The sequence below is a fragment of the Myodes glareolus genome, chromosome 14 (genome assembly GCF_982192425.1).
Source record: "Myodes glareolus chromosome 14, mMyoGla1.1, whole genome shotgun sequence".
Lineage (NCBI taxonomy): Eukaryota > Metazoa > Chordata > Mammalia > Rodentia > Cricetidae > Myodes > Myodes glareolus.
Genome location: NC_142039.1, coordinates 30,663,794 through 30,676,328, shown reverse-complemented (window position 1 = coordinate 30,676,328; position 12,535 = coordinate 30,663,794).

The following is a 12,535-nucleotide window of genomic DNA, read 5'->3' as shown; positions in this document are numbered from 1 at the left end:
CCATATTGCTCCTGTATCCACCTCCCTAGTGCTGTGATTAAAAATATGTGACTCCTAAACACTGGGATTAAAGGTGTGAGCCACCACCACCTGGATCTGTTTCTGGATCAATCTTGAACTCACAGAGATTCGTCTGTCTCTGTCTCCTGAGTTTTTGGATTAAGGTGTGTGCCACCACTCCCTGGCCTGTATAACTGAATTAGTGTGGCTGCTTTGCCCTCTGATCTTTGAGCAATCTTTATTTATTAGAACACAAATAATATACCACTGTAAAATACCACTATAATATATCATACATCTGGTGATGGATTATAAAAGTATTTGCTTTTAAAAAAAAAGCTGTTCAATAACTCTACAAAGTTTTCTGTTGCAGAGCTTACTCTCATAAAAGTTACAATATTTACAAAAAGTGCAATAACCAGTGAGAGACCAGAACTTGTTAGCAAGGGAAACCGGCTGCTGTCAACAATCACTGGGGGAAATTGTTTATTGTTGCTGGAAGCGTATGTTCCCCAACATATCTGCGCACATTACTCATTAAACTACACAGCAGATATATTCATTTTCCATCCCTATCATAAAATAAGCTAACAAATTCTGACATTAAGAAAAACCCCACTAAATCATACAAGTTGACTTGAAAATGTTATAAAAATAAAAGCTCTCAATTCAAATGACTTACAAAAAGTTTTAATATTTAAGGATTTACTTTTCATTTTTACTTATGTGTATGTATGTATCTGTGTGAGTGTGGGCCACACGAGGGGCAGGTTCCTGGAAAGGCCAAAGGGGCCCTGGAGCTGAGTTACAGGCTGTGGTGAGCTGCCGGACCTGGGTTCTCAGAACTGAACCCTGGTCTTCTGCAAGAGCAGCAGATGCCTTTAACTGCTCAACAGCCTCTTCAGCCTGAGACCTTTTTATTGATCATGTGCAAGATGTTCCTGACTGGGAACTTTGCCAGTGATCTTGGCATAGCAGAAAGAGAACTGATGGTCCTCTTAACAAACGGGCACGCAGAAATGTCACAGTGCTACTTATGTGTTCCAGGCTGTGGTATGCCTCCTGCACTACGTGATGCAGAACAAAAAAAACTATGAGCTATTTGTTGAGGAAAAAATTACAGTGCATCGTAAAATTAAGCTTATTATTATTGATAGACTGGAATTCTCAGCCTATACTGATTCCTCTCTGTCAGGAGAAAATACACAGCGTTAAAAGGGGATTGTACATCCAGGAGTGAAGATATAAACATATGATTCATACTGTTCATAGCAACCCAAGATCTAAGAGAGTAAAAGAAAGCAACAGAAGAGAAGCAATTTAAAAACGGCACCAATTAATAAGCTATAATTTATGAACATGTTGTAAGGGGAACAGAATTGTGTGTGTTTCATTTCTAAAGTTCAGGGAGAGGGGGAGAAAGGGATACAGAATAGTCAGAAAGAATTGCGAATTGGAATTGCTCATGCCCCTTCTATGAAAGGTGTTTCAGATGTTAGCGATAGGAGTGGGGTTGTGCTAACCATCATGCAAATGATCCTGCAAGCCTCACGACAGCATCGACCTCACAACAGAATGGTTCTAATCTTCAGACAAATATCAGTTTTTTTAAAGGGGGGGAAAACAAACCAAATCACCACAATTGCAAAAAGAATGACTAATGTTTGCTTAGCCTCTAAGGAAGAGAGAAGTTTTTTTTTTTGTTTTTGTTTTGTTTTTCTCCATGGAGATTCATTTGTATTAAAATGAGGTCAGTTCTGTGCACTGTGGTTCAGGTATCTTGTAGATGGGTGTATAGTGGATTAGTCTAGGTATGACTTTTTCAGTTACCACAAAGAAAAAGCAATAGGAGGCACAGCTGCACTGAGGGTTCTTAATGCCTGTGCCCTGTCTGTCTGTGGAAGAGAAGGCATGTTTATATAGTGATGTGTAAGCTAAGAAATATGTGATTTCACTATATTGTATTTTTTCCTTTTGGTATTAGTGTGTAGTTTGGGTGCATGTGTGTATTTGACAGCATGTGAAGACTAGAAGTCAACCTTGGGTGTTATTCCTCAGACATCATTTGCCTTGGGTATTTTTGTTATTGTTCTGGGACAGGGTCTGTCACTGTGGGTCCCTGAATAGGCTAGTCTGGCTGGCCAGTGAGCCTCAGGGATGTTCCTGTCTCTGTCTCCCCAGAACTGCGATTACAAGACATTTTACCAGGCCTAGTTTCCCTCCTTCCCCCCTCCCTCCCTCCCTTCTTTCTTTCAATATGTGTGCTGGGGATTGAAATCTGATCTTCAAATTTTAAGGCAAGCACTTTGCTGACGGAACATCCCCGCAGCTCCCTATCATTACCATCTTGAGTTCCTTTGGATTTAATGCCGATGGTAGCTACTCAATTGTCTTTTACAGTATGTAGCTCATCATTAACTCTTCATCACTGTCTTCTTCCTTTACACGTGCAAGAAAACTTAGCTGAACTGTCCCCTCTCTCAGAAGTGTTCCGCATCTTTTCCTGTCAGTGAAGGAGCCAAACATCCTCTCTGTTCTATCATGACCTTTCGTCTTTCTCCTCTTCTAGCTCCCGTGTCTGCTTTGGGAAGTCATGTGGACCAGTCTCTCCCTGCTCTTGGTTGTGAACTCCCTGGGGCAGTCTGGCAGTCAAAGTCTCCGAGCATCAGTCTACCTTGCTCTTAAAATTAAAAACAACATGGGTGGTGATGTAGATGAGGGGACTGTCACTTGCCCAGGATAAATAAGGCCCTGATTCAATCTCCAGTAGTTGAAGGGAACAAAACTTATCATAAAAATCAACAGTGTCAGTTAGAACTGCAACTCCTAGGTAGTCAGATGCTATGGCAATATAGATTTTTAGAGCTGACAAGTGCTTTTGAGGCACCAGGCAATTAGAAAGAATGTTGAATGCAGATTGTAGTTAGCTATGGCAAGTTTGGCTGCACAAGTTGCTGAGATGTCAGATGCTAAGAATAGTGTTGCAAATTTGTATCTATTTTTTATAAGATCTTGCAGTACTGGGGCTCCAAAGTATACTCAAATATTGACCTGTGTTCCAGAGTCATTTTTGCTTTTGATATAAAGAACTCTGACCAAAAGTAATGTAGGAAAGAGGTTATTTAGTTGCAATCTTTAATTGTTGGAAGTCAAGGCAGAGACTTGAAGACAGACTTGCTTGCTATTCTACACAGCATTACCTCTTATCAAGAAACTTACTTCACAGTCAAGAACTGTGGCAGAACTCATGGAGAAAGTTGCTTGCTGACTCACAGATAGGCTTATGTTAAGATGGCATTTTACAGTTAAAGACCACCTGCCTAAGGAGTGATGATGCTGACAGTGTGGTGGCCCCACCTACATCAAGTGAGGAACAAGGTATGTTCATAGGCCAGTCTGATTTAGGCAGTTGCTCAGTGAAAGCTCCTCTCTCAGATGGATCTAGTGTACTGTCCGCCAGCACTATGTGACTGCATGCGAGCCTCTGGCAAGGGGCCTGGAGATTTAAACACAGATGCACACAGACAGAGACACGGGGACACGGGTCATCCTTGAAACAAGAATGCCCTCTTTGTTGAGTTCCAGGGCAGCTTACATAGGAATCCTTTACTGATAGCCATGCCCCAGCCAAACCCACCAGAAACCACTCCCTTGCCGTCAAGAACTCCTGAGGGTCTCATGCTCAGAGCAGCTGCAAACACAGGAAAACAAGTTGTTTACAAGAAATTCAGTGTCTGGGAATCCACAGCCCCCAGCAGCTCCCACTTTTCTATATAATTAGACCATTATATAATTACTGGCATGGGTGTAGCACATATATGATAGCAATAAGTTGGAAAACGCCATAACAAACATGTTCATTCTACGTCCAACATGAATGATATTAAATGCTGGTGCCCGCTACGAGATAGTGACAGTAGCCAACTGGCTGATGGCAATTCCGGCAGCCACGAAAGAGGCGCAGCGGTGACAATAGCAGCCACCCATGGTGATCCCGAAGTCTCAGCTAGGATAACTCGGCAGTTGTCCTTGAACTCCAGATCCTCCTGCCTCTGCCTTTTTCAGCAAATCCTACTGGTGTGGGCCACCACAACCAGCCGGGGCTGCAGGCAGGCTCGGGGAACTTCTACAGCTACTGCGCAGGTTCCTTAGGTTCTGTAGGAAAGCCTGCCGCTCACGCTGCAGACTCTTGGGCATGCAGAGCCAAGAGCAGCCACAGCCTTCTCCATATGCCATGCAGATGGGCAGCCCAGGGGGCGCTGAGCAGCTCCGCTTGCCTTGGCTCCAGCACTTGCTGCTGCTGTTGCTGATGCTCCTGGCACCACCACAGCGTCCCCCTTGGTCCCACAACCTCAATAAAACAATTGTGGAAATTTGGGCATCGTTCTCTATACTACTTCCTGCTGATAGTTGGATGAAGCAATTTTTGAGGGTTTTTCACGGTGACCTTCAGGGGAGTCTTGGTGAATCAAATCACATTAGTCTAGAAGAAACCCACAGGTCCTCATTTTCTGTAGAAACAAAAGCAGAACCTCTTTTCCAAAGCAACATATTCTTAGACCCATATTTTAAAGTCAAGATACCTTTCTTAGCATTTCTCAGAATCAAATGTCTTTCTCCAGTCCAAAAAACAAAACAAACAAAAAAAAAACCAAAAGAAATTACAATAATATACATAATCCTAATTCACTGTGCACATTCCATTTTTACGTGGCTTATTATTATTTTTTAATCCTTTTAATCTGACTGTCTATACTCTGTTTCTTTGAAAACTTACTCTTTTTCTTCCATTCTTTTTGAGGCCTTCAATTCAGCCTCTCACCTCCTCTTTATTACTTTTCTGCAGGTCAGCCTTCCGGAGGGCACCTCTCAAAGAGCCTCTAGTTCCTGATCTCAGCAGTGCCTCCTGTTGTGGTGCCTGCACCACCTGGAACCACTATCAAGAATCTGGGGATGAAAATATATATGTACATAGACCCATCTTCAACCCCCCCCCTCACCATTTCCGAGGGCAATCTCTCAACGTGTCCCTAGTTCCTGATCTTACTGGGAGCCTCCACTTGTAGCGCCCCATCTGTACTGCAGGACCATACAAGTGCCAGGCAAGGATCTGGAGACTTAAACACACAAAGACACACACAGACAGAGAGACAGGGACATGAGTCATCTTTAAAACAAGAATGCCCCCTTTATTGTATTCCAGGACAGCTTATATAGGGATCCTTAACTGATAACCACACCACAGCCAAACCCACCAGAAACTACTCCTCTGCCATCAGGAACTCCTGAGGGTCTCGTGCTCAAAGCAGCCGCAAACACAGAAAAAACAAGTTGTTTTGCTTAGAGCAGCTGCAAGCATAACAAGTTGTTTACAAGGAATTCAGGGTCTGGGGGTCCACATTCCCCAACAATTTAGGTTGCATCAACTGACGGTTAAAATTAAATAGCATATATAGCTACGCTAGAGATGTGTATATGTTGCTGATAGTATTTTGCATTTTATACTCTCAGAGATTAATACAAATACATATTTCTTCAGATTAAGTTACCTAGTCTGTGATTCTGAGGAGCATATCTGAAACTTCATGTGCAGCTTCTTTAAAGTCTAAATGGCGAGGAAACACTCCATGTATGACAAAAAAAAAATGTCTGACTTGATTTTGTTTTGGAGAAAAGAAGATAATCTCAATTACTCAAGGGAATTGCACCCTTGGGCACATACCTGTTTCTTTCAATCACTTTGAAGTCCAAACTAATGAACAGTATTGAAGTCATGATGAGCTCCCAAAATGCTTGTGGTGCCACAGTCCCAAGACACAGGTCACGTGAACAGGTGAGTAGCTTATCTTTATATGGTGCCTCACTTATTTTGTACTCATTTCTGCCTCCTGAGAGTGACTCTTTAGTAAATAATGATCATCCATGATCCTTCAGATCTGCTTTCTGTATTTCCGGATCTGAAGAATATTCTAGTTCATTCTCTCATGAACAGTTGAATGCATGCAAAAGTCTACCCTGCAGGTGAAAACAATAAAATGAAGATTTAAAACATTCTGGTGGGAAGGGAGAATCATAAACAGACATTTCTATGGTCGAATACACATATACACATGGATATGGTGCAACTTATGGAGAAGATAGGACACCGGTTTTAGATTTCCAGATTCCTAAGAAAACCTCCAGAAGTCCTGGTAGCCCAACAGAAGGCTTAAGGAGAGCAGGAGATTGGCAGCTACTGGCACTAAGAGGGATATGAGAGGTGTCCTTGGAACAGAGGTGGGAATAGTGATGATGTCAGGGAAATACAAGCTTCAGGGAACTACACATCGCTGGGGCTGAAAATGAAGTTATGTGATGGTTAGTGTTGATTGTCATCCTGACATATGTTAGCACTACTTAGGAAGACAATGAAAAATTGTCTACATTGAGCTGACTTGTAGGTTTGTCTTGAGGGATTATTTTAATTAAGTTAATTGATATGGGAAGAACCAGGCAACTCTGAGCAGTGCCATTCCCTAGGCAGGCAATCCTAAGCAATGTAAGGATGGAGAAATGAAAGGAGGCAAGCATGCATTCATTTCTCTCTTAACAATGACTGTTTGACAATTTTGCCTTGGCCTCTCCTGAAAGATGAACTAAATAAAATGATGGCTCTGAAAGCTAAAAATCAACTTTCTTCTACCCTTAGTTGCTTTTTAACCTCTGCATTTCATTACAGCTACAGAAATCAATCTAGGATAAGTTCTACCGGGAAGTAGAACCCATAATGAACTTCTATGCATGAGGAAGTGAGTCACCAGCAGCCTTCAGTCACAATGAATGAATCAGACTTGTGCTTCTGAAAGGGCAAATTAGCAAGGGAATTGAGGGAGACAGAATCAAGAAGTTACACTGTGAGGTAGTCTCTTTAAGTCAGCAAAGAAACAGCAAACCCTCAAATTGAGGTTGCATCAGTGGGATGCAATCAAGAGAGATAATTTGCTTAGTGAAAAATCCCTGTCATTTGAAGATATAGTGAAGTAACAGGAAGAAAATTAATTCAGATTATACCTAGATTTCCAACTTGAGACACTCAATAGATGATATTTCTGTTCACTAAGATACAGGATAGATGTAGGTAAGCAGAAGAGATGATGGGCCCAGAAGTAGGGAATTGAGATACTTTCGGGTGATTTTGTCCATTAGTGTTTAATTACCATTTGTTTTACCAATTATACTGGGATTTGAACCCAGGACTTTATGCATCCTAGACAAACACTTTACCACTTAACTATACTCCAACATTTTCTATTAAGATTTGGTAATTGGTTGATGGCAGTGACTGAGCAATATAATATTCTCAGTTCTAGTAAAATAAAATAAAATAATCTTCATGTATCTCCACTAATAAAGTCAAGATCACTGACTTTATAATCTATGCACCTTTGAAGGGTTTAAACCTCATGTCTTTTACATATATAAGTCTGAGTCTGCACTGAATCTTCTCCAGTCTCTTCTAGATGTTGAAGTTTTCCACTCAGTCATTGGAACTTACTCACCATCTTGTGACTTTACTGCCCTGCCTGCACTGGTCTGGTAATAGGATCAGTCTGATGGAATGTGGAAAGCTGATGCTGATTTACTCTTGATTCTGTTTCACTGCCTGTTTGATAGGATGATACCCATCATCAATCCCCCACACTTTCTCTAGCTCTCCTGGGAAGGTGATCCTGAACACATTGTATTATCTTTACCCTATTTTATGTGATACCTGTGTGGTACATATTAATCATTACTATGATCTATAAATACATTTTCTAGCTTGTCATTTTTTATCGTTGTATGATCTTTACTCTTCATTTCCTCTGTCTATTCTAGAAATAGGAACTCTCTGACATTTTATTTCTTTAGTGATGATTTTCTCTCCTTCTTTCCCATTGCTACTACTTTATTTTTCCCCTTCCTTCCTTTCCTCCACATCTTGCTCTTCTCATTTTCCTTCCTTTCTCCTTCATCCTTCTTCTCCTTCTCTTTCTTTCCTTTCTTTATTTCTCTTTCTTCCTCCTCCATGCTATCTATCTATCTATCTATCATTATCTATCTATCTATCATCTATTTATCTATCAATCTATCTATCTTTCTTTATTTCTATTCTCTTAATCTAAGTTTTCAGTAAAAGACCATTCTATTAATTACCAGATGGAATTTACTAGTGAATTTCACATTTAGTATATTTATATGGCTTTAATTTATCCATCAACACATATCAACAAACTCACCATGCCACATCTCCTTAATCCTAAAAGCTCCCTATTCCCTATAGCATAAAAACTATTGAAGAAGTGAAAAACCTCTACAAAACATAAAGCCATCCTGTATTCTTAGATTGGTAGACTAATATTCTTTAAAAGACTATCTCAAAATACAGTTTACAGATTCAATGCCATCCCAATCAAAACCCTTGTTTTTTTCAGAATTGGGACTACCTATGGATACCTAGGCATTGCAAATGCCCTGGCACATATCTGAGAATGAATACATGGTTTTAAAAGTGGGGTCCTAGCCATGAACCCAGATTTCAACCCCCATGAAGGCCATTCAATGTTTCATAAAATTCGGGCCTTTTAGGTTTATTGAACCCGTTAAAGATGTTTGAATGTGGGAAAACCTCTAGCAACCCCAGAGGTTAAATTTGGCTTAAGGCCTCTGTAGGAACTGAGTATCAGCACTGGAAGTTTTTCAGATGTTGAAGGCACCGGAAGTAGGATAGAGCTCTGCCCATGGGAGCAGTGAGTAAGTTGCCAAAAGCATGGATGCCTCATTTTAGAGCCACTGTTCCTTGGCTAATGGTGTCCTATATCATAGCCCTCTATGACAAACTTCAGAAAGCTATGTAGATGAGGTGATTCATAAAGATTAAGTAGTGCTTCTAACAAACTCTCCATGACTTTCATATCACAAAACTAGTGCAGCGCGACAAGCTCCCTTCCTTCCTGCCGATGACTCGAAAGGCCACTTAAACTTTACCCACTGTACCCAAAGGAAGCTGAGATTTGTCTGGTTTTTAAACTTCTGATATTTGAGAGTTTAGCCATAAAATTTAACTCCAAAATCACTTTGGGAAGCATTTTATTTCAATCAAACTATGGACAAAAGACAAAATAAGTGCTAAAGATCTTGGTCTAAAAGAGCACATGTTGAGAATTAGAATATTGTTTCTATTTGTGCTGTTGAAAGTCAAGGTCATTCCTGTCCTGGCACTAGGATAGCTGTCTGGGTTGTGAGCTAGCTGTAGGAGGTACCTCTTCCCTGTTCTTAACCCACTTTGTAACGGAAGCAGTCTCCGTTTACTCTCGGAGTTGTAATAGCGCTCTAACCTTGTAGCCTGAACTTAGAACTAGGTGGTCTTTGTCCAAGAGCAGAGGGCCAGGAATGTAAAATCTAGTGCACTCCCTATTTATCCTACTTTTTTGCTTTTTTTCAGTTACTTAATGGGGTAAACCATGCATAGCATAAAATTTACTTTCTCTTATTTTCATTCTTATTATTTTGAGACAAGTTTCCTGTGTGGTATAATCTTGAACTCACTACATAGCTGAAAATGACCTTGAACTTCGGATCCTCCTGCCTCCACTTTCAAAGTACTGAGATTACAGGTGTATACTATCATGTCGGGTTTTACATGAGTCCACAGCTTTACTCACACCAGGCAAGCACTCTACTGGCTGAACTGCATCCCCATATTCTGGGTTTAAAATGTACTAGTCAATAACATTACATACATTTCTAAGGTGATGGAGCTATTAAGGACTACTTATCTCCTGAACATATTTTAGCACCTTATCAACCTGAAACTCCATCCCATTAGCCACAAAAAGCGGTCACTTCATTCACTCTGTGAGTCTGATTATTTTAAATACTTCACAGTGAAAGTATATAATATTTGACTTTAAAATATTGTATTTCATTTAATTTTAGGGTGTGTATCTGGAGGGTGTGCCTACTCATGCTTAGTCCTCTGAAAGAGGAGCAAGTGTTCTTAACAACTGAAACTTTTCTCTAGGTCTCAAATCACTAAATCTTAAGAATTTAAAATATTTTGTCACCTGATCTTTGCAAATTATTCATTTTTTACAAACATAAAAATGAAAGAATTTGGAGTAGTCTGTGATATTCATAGATTTATACATTGGGCAATACAACTGAAGAAAAATAATTTCTATGAAATCATTTCGGAATAATGCCTTTTAGTTGTAAATAACTTAAAGTTGTTCATTTATAATCAAGTAAAATAAAGTCAGTTCAGCTCAATGAAGTCCTGGAAACACTGAGAAAGATGATGTAATTAATAATTTGAGTAATATTTTTGAAAAAATATTAGAATATAATTATTTGATTGTTGAAAGTATACTGTTTATTTTGTTAAACAATTGTAAAAAAACAATATACCCTGTGACGTGTTCAAAGTGGCCCAAGGTTGACAAATCTACAGAAAATTCTACCATAGAAAATGATAAGGAAGATTATGTTTTATGATAATGAAGCTTATTGTATCAACTTCTTTCCTCATTGCTGTCACCAAATACCTAATAGAAAGCAACTTCCTTATGGGGGTAGGGGATGGGGAGTGAGGGGAGGGGTGGACTCAGAGTTCACACTAAACAATCCATCATGCAGGGAAGGTAAAGGAGCCTGAATAACTAGATCCATAACATTGATCAGGAAGCAAAGAATGAGGAATGATAGCGTTCATTTGAGTTTCTCCTTTCCACTTTTTATTTGATCTCAGACTCTAGCCCAATGACATCAGCTACATTCAGAAGAAGAGTAAGCCTTCTCTCCTCTCTGAAAACTCCCTCACAAACATACAAAGACAGATATGCCTCCTAGGTGATTATAACCCAACCCCCAAGCTAATAATGAGAATTGATAACAACCTTTATTAATACTAACCATATTTACAGCCTAATTATTTATGGGAAGATGGCTACACAAATGGATTTAGATACTGGTTTCCCCAGAGAACTCTTACAACACACTTACCCATAAATGGTTGGATCCACCTGCTAGAAACCATAACTTCCACTTGTGAGCTTTTGTGGGAATATTTCATAAACAGACTGTAATGCTTGCTTCAGTTTCTCTAAATGCTAAAACAAAATTGTTATATTTACCAAGGAGATGTAAAAGACTGATTCAAAATTGGAGTTGTTACTTCCATCCTTGATGTTGCTTGAGTTTATATCATATGATTTTAGTAATCGAGCAACCAACAATGATGTTTTATAGATTGACTTAATGGCTCAAAGTCAACACCATTCAGCCTTATTCACACTCCATTTCTGTTTATCAAAGCACTGTCCTCTCTTCTGCATGCACTGTGGGAGCTTACTGGGTTTTCTTGGGTCAATATGAAAAAGCACTTATGAGAATTAGTTTGCCTAAATCTTAATAAAATTCAGAATTTTGATGTAGCCTATTGAAAAGTTAATGTAATGTAAGTAATTGAGGACATTCTGAAGAACAAGAAAGGGGAATTTGTCTTCAAATATTTAAGGATTACTCATATGAAGAGGAGTTTAAGGTCAAATTCTCTCAGCAGCGAAGGATAAAGAAGCCGAACAGCAGAATGCTTGGGTTTGAGTCCTCGCTGCTTCTTATAAACCATCTATATTTTAGCAGCTTGTGTCCTCTCCACACTTTGTTTTGTTGGTTTTATAAAATAAAAATTAAAAAGATTCCTTCCTCTCTTCCAGACATGGTGAAACATACTCATAATCCCAGCATGTGACAAGTGGAGGCAAGACAATAGGAAGTTCAATGCCATCCTTGATGATATCATGAGTTTGGGATCAGACAGGGCTACATGAGACCCTATCTGAGCAAAATATCATGGAGGGCTGGGGAGATATCTCAGTGGTTAAGAGCACTGGCCGATGTGCCAGAGGACATGGGTTTGGTTCCCAGTACCCATATGGTGGCTGACAACATTCTGTAACTTCAGTTGTAAGGGGATCTGAAGTCAGTCAGGCATTCCACTGTGTATATAGTACACATACATGCAGGCAGGCAAACAGGCAAACACATAAAGTAAGATTAAATTAAAAATTCCTACCTCAAGGCATTGATGAAATGATGCTTTTAAAATTGTCTAACATAATAAATATGTACTTATGTACTGCCTTATCTTTCTCATCTGTGCTGGATATTTGTTTAGTCTTTCTTGTGCCCACCCAGATCATTTTGCTTCCTGGAACAAATGTCTGAAACTCCTCAAGTCACTGAGACAACCATGTGCTCCTATGGTTTCTTACTCCACTGCAGCTGGGAAGATAGTAGAGAACACATCCTCTATTTCTCCTGCAACAGTTTCTTTTTCTTTTGAAGTTACTTGTTTCCAACTGGAACAGAGAATCTGGCAGAGTTAGTTAACTGTGGGCAACAGAGAATGTGTTTGCTAGCCCGTAGTTATTCAAACAACTGTGCATTTGGTCTTTTGCAAAGCATGGTCATGTTCTGGCATTTATTATCTGAGTTGGAGTAGAATGTATTTTCC